This window comes from Protopterus annectens, chromosome 2.part0 (assembly GCF_019279795.1).
Source record: "Protopterus annectens isolate FY-2018-M chromosome 2.part0, PAN1.0, whole genome shotgun sequence".
Lineage (NCBI taxonomy): Eukaryota > Metazoa > Chordata > Ceratodontiformes > Protopteridae > Protopterus > Protopterus annectens.
In genome coordinates, this window is record NC_056728.1 from 490,045,764 (window position 1) to 490,067,289 (window position 21,526).

The following is a 21,526-nucleotide window of genomic DNA, read 5'->3' on the forward strand; positions in this document are numbered from 1 at the left end:
GACATCGGTCTGAGGCAAGAAAAGTTTCCCCAACGGGGTTACTTAGCTTTAAAGAAGACTTCGGCTGAAATACTTTCGTAAATCTCAGGAGCTGGCCGACCGGCACTTGCGAACTGCTTCTGCTTCGGGCACCGCACGGCAAGAAAGACTGGAGAAAATGGCGTCGGTTGCCTCTTTTATACCCCTGCCGCATTGACGTCAGGGAAGAAGCGACGACAACCGACGCCGGACCTAGACTTTGGAATTCGGCTGACCGAGGACCCGCCTGACGGCAGGATAACCCATCTGTAATGACTGCAGCTGTATGCACGATGAACATTGCCATCTGGGAAGTTGTGTCCAAGCTTGCTCCCAGGAATACAATCTTTTGACTGGGTACCAGTTTTGATTTCTTTTCGTTGATGGTGTACCCCCAAGGAAGTGAGAAGGTTTTTCACAAATGTCAGGTGCTGCAGCAGCAATTCCTGACTGTCCACCTGAATCAGGCAGTCGTCCACGTATGGGTACATTTGGATATTTCTATGCCTGCAGTATGCTGGAGCCAGGCATTTTGTGAATACTCTTGGCACAGTAGATAAGCCAAAGGAAAGTGCAGAGAACTGATAATGCATAGACCCTGCCCTGAGACATAGTTATTTCCTGCATGATTCCCTTATGGGGAAATGCAGATGGGCTTCTTTTAAGTCTAGGGTGACTAACCAGGCATCCTTGGCTAGCACAGGAAGAAGCTGTTGCTGGGTAAGCATTTTGAATTTTGGTACCACCAGGAAGATGCTGAGAATGGAAAGATCCAGGATTGGGCTCCAAGAGCCCTCTTTCCTGGGTACTAGAGAGAGTCTGGAGTAGAATCCTTGACTCTCTGTTCTACTGGAACCGGCTGAATAGCTCTGACATTGAGTAGGGAAAGTACTTGGCTTTGAGCCTCTGTCCACTGGTTTGGAGGAAGGTCTGGAAACCAGTTTGGGGTTGGCAGTAAATGGAAATAAAATTTGTACCCCTGGGATACAATTTTGAGGGCCCACCTGTCCTGAGTGATGGACAACCAGTTTTTTGCATGAAGGGCAAGTTTTCCTCCTAGGGGTACAAGCAATTGGGCAAGGCTGGACGGTGGAGTAAAGAAGTAATTGTGAGCTTTTTCCATAAGGACGTGGCTTACCATTCCCTGCTTTAAGGGTGGGGGCACTCCATTGCTTAGATCTCTGCAAACCCCGAGACTGTAGTCTGGGTGGTTTGTTTCCCCTGTGTCTGGTTTGAGAAGGCCTGGAGGGGGCTGGAAAAGACCAGTGTTTGGAATCGAGGGAGTTGCACTTGTAAGAATTCTTTAACAGTCTGCATAGACTTATCTTTTTCTTCCATCTTTTTAAGAACCTCTTCTGCTTTGGTGCCAAACAAACAGTCCTTATTCAAAGGAGCATCTAGTTACTTTGATTTGACATGGTCTGGCAAGGTCTGCTCCTTCAGCCAAGCATGTCTTCTCAGCACAGAGCCAGTGACAGCTGCCTAGCAAGATGCTTCTAGGGCGTCAAAGCAACACTGCAAAGTATGCTTGCTGACTTGCCTTGCAGAGTGCATAAGCTCCTGCAAGTCTTTATTTTCTGCACAGTCTGAAAATGTTGCCACTTTTTGTTTAATAAGTTGCATAATATGTTGCTGGCACTTCAGCACGTGAAACTGACAATTCAATGCCCTAATAGCAAGAGTTGCAGAGGTACATACCTTCTTACCCCATCTGTCCAAAGCTCTGGAACCCCTATCCGAAGGGGTGGGGTTCTTGGCTGTAGTAGCCTTGATACCTTTAGGCCCCTGGGAAATGATCTCTGGGTCAGTACTAGGATTCTTGAAAAGAAATTTGTGAGTGTCAGGTTCTCTGTAGTACCCGTCTGGTTTCCCCAGGGACAGGAGGTAAAGTGTTAGGAGTAAGACTGGATTCCATAAAAACATCATCCACAACATCCAGGACACGGGGTATTGCTATGGGCCTGTGTTGAGGCAACTCTAGAAATTCTCTGAGTCTCTTTTGGACTGAGGATAGTCTTGGCATTCCCAGTGGAAATGCTCTCGTAAGGTATGCAAGATTTCACCAAAAGTAAAATCCTCTGGAGGGGAGGCAGAGGGAATGGATTCTGCTGCATTTGAATCCTCATAAGCAGATAAGGGCATGTCTTCATAATCAGAAATTTCAGAGTCACTGGACTCCTGGTCTGTAGAAGCTGAAGGGGACTGGACTCTGTCTCTTAGCAGGGGAAGGCGGACTTCCCCTAATCAGTGTAATAAGGTCTTCAGCCATTCTAAGTATTTGTTTTTGTGACATGGGAGCAGGTGCATGTGCTTTGGTCGTCAGTTTTCTAGGTGTAGTGTGTACCCTGGGCCTAAGAAACTCGGTAGTTTTGGTTAAAAAAGTCGTAAATTTGAGTTGAACATCGGTTGAGTGAATAACTGCCTCAGAAGCCGATGCCTGCTCAGTGGCTCCAGACCCATCCTAGGTAGAGACATCCACAGGTTCCATAGTCGAAGGAAGAGTCTTGCAGCATGCCGGACTCCGAATGGGTCTCAGTAGACGCCTGTGAATCCAATGAAGTGGGCATCAGGGTCTGCGAAAGTGCCTCACTGAGTACCGGCGGACTGATGACTAGCTTACCAGAAGCATCGTCGGCAGTTTTGGACCTATACAGTCTGTCTTTATGTTTTTTTTTTGGAATATCAGTAGTCAGATGGCTTACCAAAGCCATTTCAGAATACGGGGATCGACAGCGAAAGAATTTAGCGACAAAGAGAGCCTGATGACAAAAGTTTTGGGTGTTAAATAAGGCACAAAAATGACAGCATGGGACATTGTGGTCTGGGTGTAAACAGGTGACGCAGTAAGGATGAAAATCCCTGTGAGGTATTTGCTTTCCACAGGCAAGACAATTGTTAACTTTTTCTGACATCGGTTAGAGCAAGAAAAAAGGATCCCCAGTGGGGTACTTAGCTTTAGAAGATTTCAGGATTATTAAATTCGTAAACGAAAATTCAGGTAGTGGCCGACCGGCACTTGCGAACCGCTTCTGCTTCGAGCTCCTCAGCAAGAAAGACTGATGTAATGGCATCAGCTGCCTGTTTTTAAACCCCTGACGACCTGACGTCAGTCCTGGAGCAACAGCATCTGATGCAGAAATACCAAGTCTCTGGTATTCGGGCAGACTGAGGGCTACCTACTGGCAGATAACCCAAGTGTGATGACTGCAATAGTGAAACACGAAGATCATTATTCATTTGTGTGAGTCCTGGCTCAGTGAATGCACACTGCATTTGCACATATGACGTTAATCTTATAACTAGGAATTTGCTGTACAGTGGGGATCGGGAAATTTACCCTTTTACCCACTGTAGTGCAATCTTGGAGTTGGAATATATACTTTGCAGGGGGTGTGGGGAGCATAGCCCCCCACAGAGGTTTGCAGGGGGGGGCTTTGCCTACCTACAAAAACTGTCACGTTACGTGATGTGCAGTGTCAGACTGAAGTCTTTGGATGTCGTGAAAGGTTGAATTTGCAAGAGAAAGTGTGTTTGTGACATTTTGACCTTCTCGACATTCCAAGTCGAACTTCTTAGTCGATATTTAAGGTAGGAATTTATTTTGACTGTTGAATACATGATAGTAAACCCTTTTAGTTGCTGGGTCCAGATAAGCACTACAGGATAAAATGGTTAGATAAAGGGTTTTAAATGAGATGGTTCCCCACAAGATAGTGTTTTTGGGTATCTGAGTGGGCTGGAGTTAGCACATGAAGGGTTATTTACTTGGAGTACAAGTTATAAGATTCTTGTGTATAAAACGTTTTGGTATAGGTAAATGTCTGGTTCAACAGATGAAGGGATACAGTTTATGTATGGATAACCTGTACTGTAAGGATGTGGGGTTTAAGTAGTTCTTTAGTTTTGTGCATTATATGTTCATGTTTTATACAACAATGTGGGGAGGCAAGCCCCCCCAAACTATATATATATATATATATATATATATATATATATATATAGAGAGAGAGAGAGAGATACTATCTTTGAGATCCCCATAACCTGGAGAAAAGAGAATATACCAAGAAATGGCCATCTCAGGCTTAGGATATACAAGTCTATATTTTCAGTCAATCTCTGTGTTTTAGGACTCATTTTAGTGGGTTCTGACATTTCAAGTGGTTACCAAATAAAGTATATGAAAAAATAGGAAACACACGCAGGTTAAGCAGTCAGACAAAATAAACTAGATAAAAAAGGATCAATGACACAAATGGAAGCAATGTCAGCAAGGGTCAACTTATAAACAAAGAATGAATAAAGAGAATGAAGATCATGAGACCAAGTTAAAAACATAACAGAGAACAGATGGGAAACAGGAACATGGTTTGGACTAGCTGCAGTGGCCAAGCATGCAAAATGTAAATGTGCCAGTATGGAACAGCCATGCTATATGGAATTTATCCATGATCACATAGACATAGCAACATTCACACAGACCATTACTATAATGCATAAAAAGCTAGCGGAGTATGTTCATGTGGATGACACACAAATGGATGAATATGCACAGGTATAAAACTTAGATCCAAAGCACACAGGTAGGTTTAACAGCACACTGCCAGTTACAAATATGGTGCCACTATATTGTGAACATATGTACTGCTAATACCACTGGTAAATACATGAACGATATCCAGCTGGCAGCCTTACAGAGGCAAGATGTACAAAGATGCAATGTTGGCAGTCACACCTGTGTTCAATGTCAAGATGGAGGCATACCTCACTCATGTTGGATGCTAGGGGTGTGTGTGCCTCCATGATTCTTGCTATAGCTTGCTTTCTACTGGTCTAAAATGTAACACCAACCCAACAAAAGTATCCTCCACCATGGCATGAAACTCTCAACACCAACTATATCCTCTTTGGCCTGGAAGCCCTGAATGGCAAAGCTATCCTATGGACTGCACTCCCTTATTCCCTTGTTGCTTGCAATACCTCTGAGGACTGACTGGTGCTCAGTCTCTGTGCCCTCCTCCTCCTTTGCCATATAGTCTTGCTGGGATGTCTCTGAAAGACCAAAAAAAATGCATATAGCAATACATGAAATCACTCATACTAAAAAGACTTTACAGAGCAGCAAACTGACATACCCTTCTAACATGACAGACAACAGGAGTACTACCTTCTGGGCCAAGCACAAAAAATATCAAAATGGCTACAATGTCAATACCATGTCTATACAGATACTCTAACATGCATGTAATGGACCCTAGGCCCATAGCATTGTACAGACATTATACATGCATCGTTACCAATGCATATATTATGCAGTGACACAAAAAAGCACTGCACCCATAATACACTATTTAAACAAGGCATGAAAACTGCAGTATGGCCACACACTGCATGTCACAATCTACTGACCAGTTATACAGCCACAAATTAAACAGTTACCAGAGATTTTACAGTTGCTATATGCAGTAACACTGTCGCAGAAGACAAGGAATGCATCTAAAAAGAAAATAATACTAATAATGGTATAGGTAGACATACCAAAATTCTATCCCATGGATGTACATTCCAAGAAATCCCTGTCCATGTAACCCTATGTGCAACAACAGACTCCCTCCACTGGCTGTAATGCATGAAACTGTGCCATATGCAGTGGCCTAAAGCCATATCTATTCTGTGCACCATTTTCTACAACATTCATGATACGGCCTCTTATGGTTTCTGTGCCCCTCTCACCACTTGTCATGCTCAAGCAAATCACTGTGGAGTATGGGCACAATAAATAATGTGACTCATTACAGTATCTTACCAAGTAGTCTATACTGTCTTACAAATCCTCTGTTATTACCTGTCTCACTGAATAAAAGTAATTTAAAAAAAACTTCAACTGATGTACAGCATGTGGTCCACAGGACACCACTCTTTGTTCCTGATTTAGTGGATAACAAAGCTGTGACTGAAGATATAACTGGAAATGCAATAAGCTATAGTCCCAAAGTAGCAAAATACACATCCAAGGATATAGTCTTAAGTTAACTCGCATTAAATCTAACAAAGAAGCATAACCCACAAGTCAGTGAAATGAAAAAGTGTTAGACACATGTCCTGTTCTAAAGGCCCACATGGTATAAGGCTTCCATGCTTGTGCATCATATACAATCATGGGCATGCTATAGTAACATGCCAAAAGCATGCATGCACACAAACACACACAGATGCCATGTACATTGACCTCCACCAAAATATCAGACTACTTCATGAACTTGTACCATATAATACATACATATGAAATACAACTGGAAAAGCTCTGGAATATGCTCAGCAGAACTCACTTATTGATTCCTGGTGGTGAAACTTTGTTGTTGACCTGCTCCTGCCAGTAGTGTAGGCAGTCAGGACTCCTCCATGCAGATCGTCATAGCAGTGTGCACCTATTTTCCACTAAGATGGATGACTTACTACTGGAAGAAGTCAGTGGCCAGATCCTCCTGGACACTGTTTGATGAAATGCACCCTTCCACCTTCTAAAGGAGGATGTCATAGCACCCAAGTAGAGGAGGCATTATGCAGGTCTCCTTTTCTCCCCAAATAGGTGCCTAACAGATCACCCTCATGTTGCGATGCACTTGAAAGGTTCTTGATGACTACCACCATCCTCAAAGGTAAAAAACACACAGCAAATCTTAGCTATGGAATACAAAATAAAATGTTTTAGCTCAAATATTAGCTATATAAGGACATACTACCATCGAACCTGAAGAATACAGACTATGCAATGCTGAATCATAGGCATACATTACACACCATTTAGGGAGGGGTTCACTGCAAATAGCTGCAGACAGTTTTACAATATGCCTAACTTCAGTGTGCTATGAATTTGCCTAATCTGCAAGCAATGTGATTCCAAAGCTTTCAATACAAAGAAGGCTCACCGATAATGTAAGACATAACTACCAGCACAAATGGAAGTGTTCTGAACTGGTCAGCGACAGAGCATAATGAAGTTCCATGAAACAGATAATATACCGAACACAATAACTATTCTAGAATTCACCACCTATTACTCATTCAGGACCACTAACTGCAGTAGGGAGCACATCCATATTAGTTATAGATGTCAGACCTATGTATCTCACCCCAAATGAACTTAACCTTGTAGAACTGCAGGTCCACATCACTCTCAGCAAAACAAAATTTTACTTAATCAGTAATTATAGGTCTTCTATTAAGTCTCCAAAGGAACATACAGAGTACCTAAACATACTCCCCCCAGGGGGAAGTCAAACCAAACACATTTTTATTAGGAGACTAACTACCCAAAATATTTACTGGTCCACCTACTCAATTCTTGGATAAGGAAATTGATTTCATGACCAAAGAGCAACCATGCAGAAACGGACAGAAATCTTATTTTATTCAAAATTCCACCTTGCACTGGACTCATCCAACTACCTCTACTATTACTTCATCCCACCCAAAACAATCTCTCCCCTACCAAAAACTAATTTTCTCTCTAATATCTATTGTAATATACTCTCCAATCTCAATTATGCTATTAGCCTCTCCATGCATAATATTTTCCTAACCTACTAATGGCTAGTAGCTATATATTTTGAAATGTTAGACCTACAACTGAGTTTATAACAAAAATATTTACTTTATGTAAATGTTGAAATTTCTGTATTGAATTATGTCTTTTCATTTTTGTAACATTGTGACAAGCCAATTGCAAATATCATGGAGCTTATCTGTAAATGTTTAACTAGCTGTATGAACTATGTCCTTTTGTAACGTGTGAAATTTAACTTGTAATTATTGTGGAGCTCTTCTCCCCGGGCCTCCATTGAAAAAGTACAGTTGTGTACACTTACCATAAATGTAGATGTTCGAGTGTATTCACTGTTGCAGTCATCACATTTGGGTTATCTGCTTGCAGTAGCCCTCAGTCGGCCTGATTAAACAAAGTCTTGGGTCCTGCATCGGTTGCTGTCCCTTCTTCCGTGACGTCAGGTCGTCACGGGTATAAAACATGCAGCCGACGCCATTACATAAAGTTTTTCTTGCCGCAGATGTCAGTTGCCCCCCTAATGGGAAGCAATTAAAATCTATACATATATAAGGTTATACCTCTAACAAAAAAGCAAATACACCAAAAAGCTTTTGAGCATAGTAAAGGAGAGTAGAGGTATAGTCAAAAGAAGTAAGGGGGTTGGAGGGAGGGAACCAGGACTGCAACAGTGAATACACTTGAACATCTACATTTATGGTAAGTGTACACAACTGTACTATGTTCTTCGTGTTTCACTGTTGCAGTCATCACATTTGAGTAGATTCCCAAAGCTAAGGATGGGAGGAGGAATTTAGATAGCATTAGGACCAGCTATAAGGCCCTGCAAGACTGCAGTGGCAAAGCCAGCTCTGGATTTAGAGAAAACTGGCAGATGATAATGCTCGGTGAAAGTATGTACAGAACTCCAGGCAGCAGCTTCTAGGATGTCCCTGGTAGGGATGCCTCTGAGAAAGGCTGTAGAGGTAGATGCAGCCCTGGTTGAGTGGGGTCTGATCCCCTGTGGGAAAAGTTTTCCATGGTGCTTGTAGCAGAAATGAATGCAATGGCCTATCCATTTTGAAATGGTTTGCTTTGAAATCACCTTCCCCTCTGCAGCAAATGCCACCAGCAATTGTTCAGATTTCCTTTGAGGTTTAGTCCTGTCCAAGTAGAATCTAAGTTGTCTGTGCACATCTAAGGAGTGCAGTATCTATTCCCCTTTGTTCTGTGGATTAGGAAAGAAGGTTGGCAAATGACGGACTGATTTAAGGGCCACACTGGATACCACCTTGGGCATGAAGGAGGGATTGGTCCTGAGGGACACCCTTGTCTGCATGAAAGATGATGAAAGGCTCCACTGCCATAAGGGCCTATAATTCAGATACCCTTCTTGCTGAAGTGATTGCTAAAAGGAAAGCTGTTTTCCAAGAAAGGAATTTTAAGTCTGCAGTGGCAGCTGGCTCGAAAGGAGGAAGATTGAGTTTCTCCAATACAAAGTTAAGGTCCAGGGCTGGGGTTGGAGCTCTCCTGGGTGGTTGTAAAATTTTGACCCCTCTGAGGAACTGCTTGAGCAGTGGATGAGAGAAGAGGGGAGGTTCTGTGTTATAATGAGCTGAAATGGCTGAGGCGTGAATTTTGATGGGAGGAGAAAGACAGGCCCTTGTGAAGCATCTCTGTTAAGTATTATAAAATCTGAGTTAAATTGGGCACTGCTGTGCTCATCCCTGGAGATTGGTTCCAGGCACAGAATCTTTTCCATTTGTCAGCATAAGATTTTCTAGTACTAGGCCTCCTTCCCTCTAAAATGACTGGTTTACTGAGGGATGGTAAAGGAGAGATTAGGTAATTAGCCAAGCTGCTAGGTTCAGTGTTTGAAACTGAGGGTGTAGAATCCGGTTCTCCTGCTGAGACAATAAGGTAGGAGTCTGAGGCAGGTGCCATGGGGCCAACAGTGACACACTGCACAAAATGGGGGTACCAGTGTTTGCGTGGCCAGTCTGGTGCAATCAAAATCGTCCTTGGTCTGTCTTGCTTGATCTTTGGTATTACTTTGGAGAGTAGAGGCAGAGGAGGAGAGGCATAAACTGAAAGTTTTTCCAGCTGAAGGACAGAGCATCCACTTTCCAAGCTTGTTTGTGGGGAGTCCTTGTGCAACATTTGTCCAGTTGATAGTTCTCGGGGGAGGCAAACAGGTCTATATCTGGGCTCCCCCATTTGCTTGTCAACATGTTGAAAATCCTTGGTTCCAGTTTCCACTCGTGTGGGTCCATGAGGTTTCTGCTTAGTTCGTCTACCAGTGTATTTAGTTTTTCTGGCAGGAATTGAGCTTGTAGATGCACTTGGTAGCTCAGGGCTGTGTTCCACAATGCCATGGCTAGTCTGCAGAGGGGGTAAGAATGTGTACCCCCCTGCTTGTTTATGTACCACATAACAGTGGTGCTGTCCGTCTTTACCATTAATTGTCCTGGAAGAATGTGGTCCTTGAAGGCTGTCAGAGCATTCTGTACAGCTAATATTTCTTTTTGATTGATATGCAAGTGCATTTGACTTGGGTTCCATTTGCCCTGAATGCACCTCCCTGCCAGGTGAGTCCCCCCACCCCCCATGCATAGTCTGATGCTTCTGTTGTTAGGATTAGGGCGGCAGGGGGTAGTGTGAATGGTAGTCCCTTGTTTTGCTGGCAGGCCTCTGCCCACCAAAGGAACTCTAGACGTAGGCAAGGTATGATAGGAATCATTGCTTCTAGATCCTGAGAATGTTGACACCATAGGCTTTTTAGATACCATTGCAGTTTCCTCATATGCACTCTTGCATATGGAATTAAAAGAATGCAGGAGGCCATGAACCCCAAGGCTTGCAGTATTTTCCTTGCAGATAGCAGGGTTTTTGTGGCCACTTGTTTGAAGTAGGTTGTCAAGTGAATTTGTTTCTCTGGCATGAGGAAGGCCATCTGGGAAGTTGTATTCAAGCTTGCTCCCAGGAATATAATTTGTTGACAGGGTACCTGTTGTGATTTCTTTTAATTTATGGTGTACCTCAGACAAGTTAGCACCCTTTGTACAAAAGCCAGATGATTCAAAAGTATGTCCTTGCTTTCTGCCTGAATTAGATAATCGTCCAGGTATGGGTATATTTGAATATTTCTTTGCCTGCAAACTGCAATGACTGGAGCTAGGCACTTTGTGAATACCCTGGGTGCAGTAGATAAGCCAAAGGGCAGTGCGTGTAGCCTGATAGTGCGTGTAGCCTGCTTTGAAGTGTAGGTTTCCTCTGCAAGATTCCCTGATTGGCATGTGCAGGTATGCTTCCTTTAAAGCTAGTGATGCCAACCAGGCGTCTCTGCCTAGCATAGGGAGCAACTGGTGAAGAGTCAGAATCTTGAATCTTGGAATCACCAGAAAGGTGTTTAGAGTAGACAGGTCCAGGATAGGACGCCATGAATTGTCTTTTCTGGGTACCAGGAAAAGTCTTGAGTAGAAACCTTGTCCCATTTCCTCTTCTGGTACTAACTGAATAGCCCCCATGCTTAAGAGAGAAAGTACTTGCGCCTTTGGGCCTCTTCCCACTGATTTGGGGGTAGATCTGGCCACCCGCTTGGTGATGGTAACGTGTGGAAGTGAAATCTGTATCCCTGGGACACTATACTTAAAACCCATTTGTCCTGGGTAATGAGTTCCCAGTTCTTTACATGAAGAGCAATCTTTCCCTCCAAGGGGGCAGTCAGTTGAGAAGTGCTTGAAAGTTTTAAAAAGAAGTCACTGAGGCAGTTTACCATAGGGAGGAGTTTTATTACTTCCAGATTTGGAAGTGGAGGCTCCCCACTGCTTAGTCATGTGCGTACCCTGGGACTGAAGCCTGGGAGCTCTGCTGGATTCAGGTTTGGACTGAAGGTCTGGAAGAGGCAGGAAAGGACCAGTTCTTGGAAGGTCAATGCCTACTAAACCTTGGAGGTTGTACTTGTAAAAAAATCTTTAACAGTTTGCATAGATTTAGCTTTTTCCTCCATCTTTTTAAGAACTTCTTCTGCCTTGTTGCCAAACAGGCGGTCCTGATTTAAGGGAGCATCCAATAATTTCGCTTTAACATGATCTGGCAAGGATGCCTTTAAAGTACAGACCCAGTCACAGAAGCCCTGCAAGATGCCTCTAGTGAATCAAAACCACATTGCAAAGTATGTTTTCCAACTTGTTCAGCTGAGTGCCGTAAATCCTTATTTTCAGCACAATCAGAAATCAACATCATTTTCTGTTTAAGCAATCCAATAATATGCTGCTGATATTTTAACATATGAAACTTGACAGTTTAAGGCCCTACTGGCTAAAGTTGCAAAAGTGCATACCTTCTTATCCCATCTATCCAGCATCCTGGAATCTCTATCAGAGGGGGTAGGATTTTTGGCAGTAGTAGCTTTAATGCCCTTGTGTCCCTGGGAAACAGTCTCAGGATCCACAGTAGGATTTTTAAAAAGGAACTTGTGAGAGTCAGGGACTCAGTAATTTCCATCAGGTTTTCTGGGAGCAGGAGTTAAAGAATCAGGGGCCAAGCTAGATTCAGAAAAGGCATCATCAACAATGTCTAGTACAGGAGGGATAGCTAAAGGCCTGTGCTGGGACAGGAGTAAGAAATCCCCCAAGTCTCTTTTTAGAATCAGAGAAATCTTGACTTTCCCAATGAAAATGCTCCGTGAGAGTATGCAAGGTTTCACCAAAAGAGAAATCCTCTGGGGGGGGGGAGCAGAGGGAATAGAGTCCTCAGCATCAGAATCCTCATAAGTAGATAAGGGTAAATCCTGGTCATCAGAGGAAACAAAAAAATTCAGAATCCTGGCCAGAAGTATCATAAGCAAACTCAGTCCTAGGTCTCTTAGAGGGGGAAGGCTAGCTTCCCCTGATTAAAGTAATAAGGTCTTCAGCCATTCTTATCATTTGTTTTTTAGGCATAGAGGCCTGACCGTGTGGTCTGGGCATCAGTTTTCTAGGCATGGTTCGAGTTTTAGGCCTTGAAGAAGATGACGGCATTGGTTTAATACGCAAGTCAGTAGGCTTGTATACACCCTCAGAAGCCAGTGCCTGCAGAGCGGCTCTGGACCCATCCAAGGTAGAGACATCCGCAGGTTCCACAGTTGAAGCATCTTGTGGCATACTGGACTCCAAATGGGTCTCAGTAGAGGCCTGCGAATCTGAAATAGCGGGTATCAGGGGCTGCAAAAACACCTCACTGAGTACCGGCGAACTGGCGACTGGCTTAGGAGAAGCGTCGTTGGCAGCTTTGGACCTAGGCAGCCTGTCTCTGTCTTTATCTTTACATTTTTTCAGAATGTCGGTAGTTGGATAGCTTACCGAAGACATATCTGGATAATTGAACAGAGCACCAAAATATTTAGCAGCAAAAATATACCGATGGACTGTTCGTGGTTTAAGTAAGGCACAAAACCGACAGCGAGGTACTTCGTGGTCAGGGCCTAGACAAAGAATACAGTACGAATGAAAATCTTTATGAGGTATTTGCTTTCCACAAGTAATGCAATTATTCACTTTTACTGACATTGGTTTAGAGCAAGAAAAAGTTTCCCCAAAGGGGTATTTAGCTTTTAGTTAAAGACTTCAGTTCTAAAACTCGAAAACAAAAATTTCAGGAGTCGGCCGACCGGCACTTGCGAACTGCTTCTGCTTCGGGCACCGCATGGCAAGAAAGACTGATGTAATGGTGTCGGCTACATGTTTTATACCCCGGATGACCTGACGTCACGGAAGAAGGGACAGCAACTGACACAGGACCCAAGACTTTGTTAATCAGGCCGACTGAGGGCTACTACAAGCAGATAACCCAAATGCGATGACTGCAACAGTGAAACACTAAGAACAGCGGGCTCTTCTTGGCCCAGTGGACTTCCCCGGTTATCAAACTTAAGCAAATAAATAAAACAAGTGTCAAGCTTAACACTGCTACACTAATGAAAGACACTCTTAGATCATTAGTCTTCAATTGCAGCGATGCTGTGCAAATAAATCAATACTGCACTATCTTGGGCATTGCATTTTATTCTGACAGTGCAATCTTGGAGTTGGTATATGCAAGAAATAAAGGGGTACAGGGAGTGCAACAGGGATTGCCTTCTGTTAAAAAATTCCGTGATTTTGTTCCTTTCAAATGTGTTTCATGTTTACATTTCTGAGTTTGTGTGGTACATGTTCTGTGATTGGATTCAAGCAGATGAACTTTTATTAAAAAGACATACAAAATACTGTCAGGATACAGCAACCTTATTAGAAAGACATACAAAATACTGTCAGGATATGGCAATCTTATTAGAAAGACATACAAAATACTGTCAGGATATAGGTTCATAGGTAGATACTAGGCTATCTGCCCTAGGGCATTTATAAGCCTAGCCAGAGTGTATTTGGCTTCCGCCTCCCTATTAGATTAGCCTACTGTGCCTCTGTAAAGTAGGTCACAGAAGGTACCCTTTTAAGATTCGTTTACTGTGCCTCTGTCTAGCAGGGACACAGAAGAGATCCCAGGGGTGAATTTGCGATTTCCCATCCACACGTCCAGATTTCGCTTGAAGAGGGTCAGTGAGGGGCTATGTCAAACATGAATTGGGATTCTATTCCAGAGTGAGGGGAGCCTCTGGGAAATGAATCTGTCCCTCCAGCATGTCCTATTTATTTTTGTGCTGACGTTTAGGTCCCTGGAGCGTGTAGCTCTAAGGGACTTGGATTTTTTGAGGTGGAGCATGTCCATTAATTCTGGGTTTGACATGGCTTTGTACGTCAGGCATAGATCGCCTCTGAGTAGGCGGTAAGCAACTGAGTAGAGCTGGAGTTTCTTTAGTCGAGCTGCATAGGACATCTGTTTGTAGCCCATGATCCTCTTGGTGAGGTACTTTTGGGGTCTCTCCAGTTGCTGCAGGTGTCGGGTAAGGTACATCACAAAAGGGGCATTGTATTCAATTATGGGCCTGATGAGTGACAAGTAGAGGGGCGCAATGACCTCTCTTGATCTAGATGCGAACCCTTTCGTGATAAGGTGGGCTATTATAGAAGGTCTTTCTAACCACTTTGGCAATGTGATTATCAAAGGAGAGATTACTATCTACGTTGGTCCCCAAATCTCTAATTACTTCTTCCATACTTAATGGATTACCACTTATGTGGTAATTTGTGGGCACCTTGTTTTTCCCAAAGGGGATAACTATGCACTTTTTAGCATTTAGCTTGGGGCCGTGGCTCTGGCACCAAGCATCCGTCTCTGTGAGACCCTTTTGGAGGATGCTTGTGTCAGCTGGAGATTCGATTATTGCCCCCAGTTTGCAGTCATCTGCTAACTTTGTCAGCCATAATCCCCCCGTGTTAGCCTGAACCTCAGAGAAGTATATACCAAACAAGAGAGGTCCCAGAACTGAGCCCTGTGGGACGCCACTTGTAACTGGTTTGGATTTGGACATGGCACCTGCGATTCTGACCATGTGGGTTCTATTTCTGAGCCAGTTTGCAACCCATCTTGTGATATAGGGGTTGATATTTAAGCTGGTAAGCTTATTTATGATGCCTGAGTGGGGTATTGTGTCGAAGGCTTTTGCGAGGCCCAGGTAGGCTGTGTGGACTACCTTGCCCTCATCTATGGCTTTGGTAACTGTTTCAAAGAAATCAGCTAGGTTTAAGAGGCAAGATCTTCCCTTAACAAAACCGAATTGGGTAGGGTCCAGTGTCTGGAGGCTCCCAATGTCATTGTTTATGAGTTCCATGATAATACACTCCATAGCTTTACAGACCAGACTAGTCAGGCTTATGCGGAGATGGTTTCTGGGGTCCGTTGTGGCACCACCTTTGTGGAGTGGGACCACTGTAGCTGTACGCCATTCTTTGGGTACATATCCTGTAGTAAGGCTAAGTTTGAACAGTGACTTAATGTGAGGGTTCAGTTCATGGAGCTCGTGCAAGACACAGCTTGGGACACACAGATGCTGTGTTTTTTGCTTTGGAGAGGGCAGCTTTCACCTGTGCATCTGTGATGTCAGGGAGGTTACATTCAGTTGGGATAGGCATTTGCTCCTTTGGGGGGAAGGGGGGGAGTAGTTTGCGCTGAATCTGTCTGCCAGGATGTTGGCTATGTCTGTAGGTTCGGTATATTTTGTACCATTATGCAACAAATCAGAGCATATCTGGGAGTTTCCGCCCATGTTCCTGACATAACTAAAGAAGGCCTTGTGATCATCTTTAGTGTCTAGGGCAATTTTTCTTTCGAAGCTGGCCTTTGATGATTTTATGAGGGATCGAAGTTTCTTGCTAATACTGATCAGAGATGCCTTCCCTTTTTGGGATTTTGCTCTGTCATGTAGTGGCTTCCTCCTTCTGTTGTATAGCTTATTTTTGGCCGGGATCCACCAGACCGGTCTCCTGTTTTTGGAGGAGTGAGTCTTGGTTTTATCTGGGATAGCACGACCCATGCATTCCTGCAGGTGCTCATAGAATGCATTTGTAAAGGATTCTGCAGATTGGGCTGTATTATCCTTTGGCCCAGGGGCTTTGAAGGTTTCCACCTCAGGTCTTGAGAAGTGCAAAGTTGGCTTTTGAGAAATTCTTTACAGTGATTTCCTTGGCTGGGGGTGGGGACAGGATATGGATGTCTAGGGAAATTTGTTTATGGTCTGATCTTACCAATGAGGGGTTTACCTCTGGTGTGGAACATAGAGTCCCCATGTTGGTAATGACCAGGTCCAATATGTTGTTCCCTCTTGTGGGAGTGGTGACCAGTTGTTCCATTGTGTTAGAGTTTATAAATTCAAGGAACCGTTGGGTGAGGGTGTTTGGGATTGAATAGTTTTCTCAGTTAATGCTTGGGTAGTTGAAGTCACCCAATAACATAGTGTTTGGAGAGACCTTCATATTCTCCAGTGTTCTCAGGAATGCCAAGTGGGGTTCCTGTAATAGGGTGGGTGTTCTGTAGCAGGCTACAAACTGAAAGGCAGTTTTGCCCGCTGTTAGTTGCACATGGATGGTTTCTGATGCTTTGTGCAGTGCCACTAACCTGGAGGTGTAGGTATCTTTGATGAATATAGATACTCCCCCTCCTTTTGTGCTTCGGTCTGAGTTTTGGGGCCGAAACGCATGGTATGAGTTATAACCTGGTAGTGCTGGGGTGCTCTCAGGAGCCTTGGACCAGGTTTTCTGTTACTGCACAGACATCGATTTTCTCCATACTGAGGAGATCCTCGAGTGCGTGCATCTTGAGGTTTAGACTTCTGGCATTGAGTAGCATTACCTTTAGTTTTTTTATCCTTGGGTTGTCTATGGAGGTGGGTTTGTCCTTTGAGCCTTGCCTAAAAAAGGCACTATAGGGGTGGCAAGAGCCTTGGCCAGTATACGAAAGCCTAAGGGTGTGACAGGTGCAAGCCATCCCTAGCGAAGCAACGTGGCTCGTTGAGCATATCATCCCAGGCTGACAGACACTGGATCCCCTTTGAATGACACCAATACTTTAGACAATTGTTGAAACTGATCATTTTGCCTTTATACTGTGGCATCATTCTTGGTGAGGGCAAGATGCTACTCAAGGTCAGGGTCATATCAGCCTGGGCTACATGGTCAGATAGCTCCTCTATGTCTCTTTTCATGTAGTCCAGGGAGGTACGTATCAGGTCATTCACACCGGCATGGGCAATGGCGGAGTCAAACTTGTACTTGCTTTGGAGTGACCGGAGTGCTTGCGTTATGTGGCGGATCCTGGCACCCGACAGGCAGCTTACAGTGACATTCTCCTTGTTCAGTCTGGTGAGTGGGACGTCAGTGTGCCAGACAATAGAGTCCCCTATAACAAGTGTATTTGGTGTGTTGTTTGGCCTTAAGGGCTGTGACTGTGAGGCACACTGATTTTGTGAGATATGTGATTCGTGGGTATTGTTGAGGGGTGGCTGTTGCTTGGATATCTGCTTAAGAGGTCTTTGCTGTTTAGGCAGATTTTTATTTAGAGCCTCCGAGTATGTTTTTGTGTGTTTATGTGTTGGGTATGCAGATGCAATAGGTCTGTGTGAGACTGGATTTGTGGTGTGGGTGGTTACCTTTTCCTCCTGACTGACTGTGCCAGTCTTGGGTTGAGAGAGCTCTGCCTCCAGTTTGGCTGTGTAACTGCATCTCTCACATGTATTAGAGTTTGTTGGAAGGAGGAGAGGGTTGTCTGTGTACATAAAGCAATTGTAACATTGCCTCAAAATTCCCAGATTCACCAGCTGGACTGGAGAGTAACCTTGAAACTGACCCTTGGACATACCAGATTAGTATAGGGAACTGTTTTTTTACTGATCAGATTAGGGAAGGGAACTGATTTTTCACTTGATCAGGAAGGACCAATCGGGAGCCTAATACTTATGAGAAGTCAAGGAGGGTGTAGTGCTTTAGTTAGTTAGTGTTTCCTTATAAGAGCTGAGCAAGTGCAGGGCTTTAGAAAGAGAATAGAGTGATTACTTTGAGAGTTTGAACAGCTCTAAGGGAAAAAGTGAAGAGCAGACTTTGTGGAGCCTGGAATACTTTAAACCGGTTTAGGCGGCGCTGCCTGACGCTGCTCAGTGTGCAAAACTGCGCAAAAAGAGAGTTGTAGGGTTTTAAGAGAGAGAGATCAAGGAGTTTAGAATTGACCCAAAATGGCCAATAAAACTACAGCTTCTAGGTAATAACCACTCCTCCAGGGACAGGCAGGCTGTTCAGTGTTAACCAGTGCTAGGCCAAAATCAGGTAAAATGCAGTTTTGAGAGAAAAAAAACGATTTTAAATTAAGTGCAACACAGGAAATGCAGTAAACAGGCTCTAGATGTGTTCCAAGTACTGTTACTGTTACAGATATAAACTTCAGCAAGCCGGAAAATGCCAAACAATAGGCGGCAAAGCAGTAAAACTTAACAAAAAATCAGAAGAAAATACTTAAAATCACAAAAGTGGCTCCTTTTCTTCTCTCAGCGTTTTCTCCCCTTGGTAGGTGCTTCAGCAACAACTAGCAAGACTGAAAAGACGCCAAAACCATGAGGCAGCCAGGTTTTAAGAGAGACAGATCAAGGAGTTTAGAATTGACCCAAAATGGCCAATAAAACTACAGCTTCTAGGTAGTAACCACTCCTCTAGGGACAGGCAGGCTGTTCAGTGTTAACCACTCCCACTGGTGAACACAGAGACTTCCCTTTAGCCCAAGCAAGCACTGGCCTTCTAGAAACTTCCAAACAGTTCAGAACAGCAAATCTGTAACTGAACATTCTTAACTTTCAGAAAGTGGGGAAAAAGCAAGATTTTTTTTTTTTTTGGCAATCCCTTTAACCATGACTGTGTTATAATCAAGGCTGCAGATATTGTTGCAAATCAAGTATAAGCCCTGACAAAGCCACAGTTAAACACATGAGAAGAATGTTAGGTGCAAGCAAACAGTTCAGACGGTCTGCTTATTTTACTTGGAACTATCACGTTTTAGCACAAGCTTGAACTTATCAACATTTATTATCTACTTTTTAGCAATATCAATTAAAAAATGCATTGCTTTGACAGCAGTTGAGTTTGTAACACAAACTCTTTTACTGTGGGGAGGACTTCCACGATGGCAGCCCACTGATCAACAGCTTAACTTCAGCTCTCCCACTCAGTGATAAGGGCTTGTAATTCTGACAGTTTTAGTAAAACTCAGTTACTGGCTAGCAAGTACACTGCCCGAATTGCCAGCAAACAAGAAACTCAGACAGCATGAAAAGGTGAAAAGAAGGCATTGATTAGGAAGAATCCTGCAGCTGTTCAGCAAAAACCAGTTCAAGCTCCAGCTTTGGTACAAGAGATGGAGTCCAGTAACTGAGGGAAAAATAAATCAAATGTGTTCATAACTGATAAAAATAAATGAAACACTGAAGGAGTATATATCAACTCAAATAAAAAGTTGGTAAAAAAACGGAAGAAGCTTTAAACAGCTATTCAGATGAAATTATTACACTGCAAAAATTAGAGGTCAAAATGAAGAATTAGAGGTCAAAATGAAGAAAAGTTTGCCCGAGTATGAGACTGTTTAAGAAAAGCTGTTTCAAAAGAGGATGAGTTAGAGGGCAGAACAGGCAGACAAAACCTGAGATTTTCTGCTATACCAGATAAACTGGAAGGAACACACTATTACTTTTTAAAAGCACAAATAAGCAACTGGACTGGTATTCCACAGCAGGACTTGTTGATTGTTAACTGTCCTCACTAGATTTCTCTCAGCCCACCCTTTCTGTGGTGCAAAAGCTACCTGTCTAGGTAGGTATCCAGTCAGTAAAACTGCACTCCATGCTCTCCCCTTACCTTCCAGTCACCAATGATGTACCACAAGGCTCTATCTTTGGTCCACTCCTCTAACATTTTCACCAACACTCTCTATACTTCCACACAACAGGCCACCCTAATACAATAGAGATGATCCACTCTCATTTGCACATCTGATAACATGGTATACCTCCAAAAAATGAGAATACAACCACTGAAGTCACTTCTCATAGCAAACTTTTAGGGGGTGATGGTGGATAATAATCTTACATTTGACCTGCATATACAAAATTGCATAAGAAAAAGTCATGAAAAACTAGGGATTGCTTTACAGAGCCAAAATCTCTCTCACTGACACAAAACTACACTTGTCACTACTCATCTCTTCCCAACTCTTCTTTATGGTTTAGGCTTCACAAACATTAAAATTTGAACAATGCTATAATAAAGTTGCTAAGATTGTAGCAAATACCCATTTCCGAACCCACCACTGTATGGCAATGAAAAGCCTAAATTGGTTAGAACTGCCATATCAACTAACATACACACAACTTTTTACCAGCATCCATCTGCCTGTCCAGCACTAAAGCATTCTACACAACTATGTTCCCAGTCAGTCACTGCGATCCAGTGAGCAAAAACTCCTGTCTATCAACAGGCCTAGCAAATCTGCTGGGCATTATCTGCACTTATACAAGTTTGCTAAGGCCTGGAACTCCTAAACCTATATCCACCATGTCTATACCATCCCTCCCATCTTTTAAAACCACTTTGAAAGACTTCCTAGCTAAAATTTGGCTCTGTTCTTCCTCAAATCTAGGATAAACTATATCCTTACATGTGAACAAGTATCTTTTCATTTCTTATACTTCCTAACTCTCCCTTCTTCACTTACTTCCTTACTGCTATCCTGACTCTCTTCTCTGACATTCTTTCCAAGTATACCATAAGGCTGTTTTACCCTCATCACATATTGCAATTTCTACTTGTATAAGACTAACTTATTTACTTTCTCTACAAACTGTCTAAAGTTTCTCTAAATATTAAATGATTGGCATATACCTCGTATTAATTTTTAATCATTTTTTTATATCGTGTCTACTTTGTTATAATAATTTAAACTCCAAATGTTTTTTGTTTTATTTTTGAAGATTGTAAAATTATTATTCTTAAAATATTTTGTAATAATTTGGAGCTTTTCTCCCCGGGCCTCTGCTGAAAATGGGCTTCTACCCGGTCAGACTTTCCCGGTAATCAAATATGTGCGTGTGTGTGTGTGTGTGTGTGTGTGTGTGTGTGTGTGTGTGTGTGTGTGTGTGTGTGTGTGTGTGTAAATAAATAAATAGCTGAAAAGGTGCATTGCGTGTATGCTCCAAACCTGGCCATGACACAGCAGTCAAGACCTGTATTAGTAACAGCAGAAAGAGTTAATCCTCGCAAAACTGTTAAACACTGGAGACAGTAGACTACTTCTGGAAAATGATTGTTCACTGTATACCAGGCAGAAGAGAAGAAAATTTATTCTGGCAATTAGGGAATGTCAAGAGGCAGGTGTGAGATTTAAGCTGATGTATCCAGCTCTCTTTAGAATATTTTTTTTCCTGGGGAAACGGTCATTTTTTGATGCAGTCTCATCCTACAGGTAGTTTAAATTGGGGATGGGTTTACGGCAAAGTCTCCTACATTTAGGGAATTG

At 43.1% G+C, this 21,526-nt stretch overlaps 1 protein-coding gene across 1 annotated transcript in view; it reads right to left on the reverse strand.

Moving 5' to 3' along the window:
- Positions 1 to 21,526, reverse strand: part of AGTPBP1 (ATP/GTP binding carboxypeptidase 1) — a 2,804,614-nt gene that overhangs the window by 1,223,202 nt on the left and 1,559,886 nt on the right. The window lies entirely within an intron of this gene.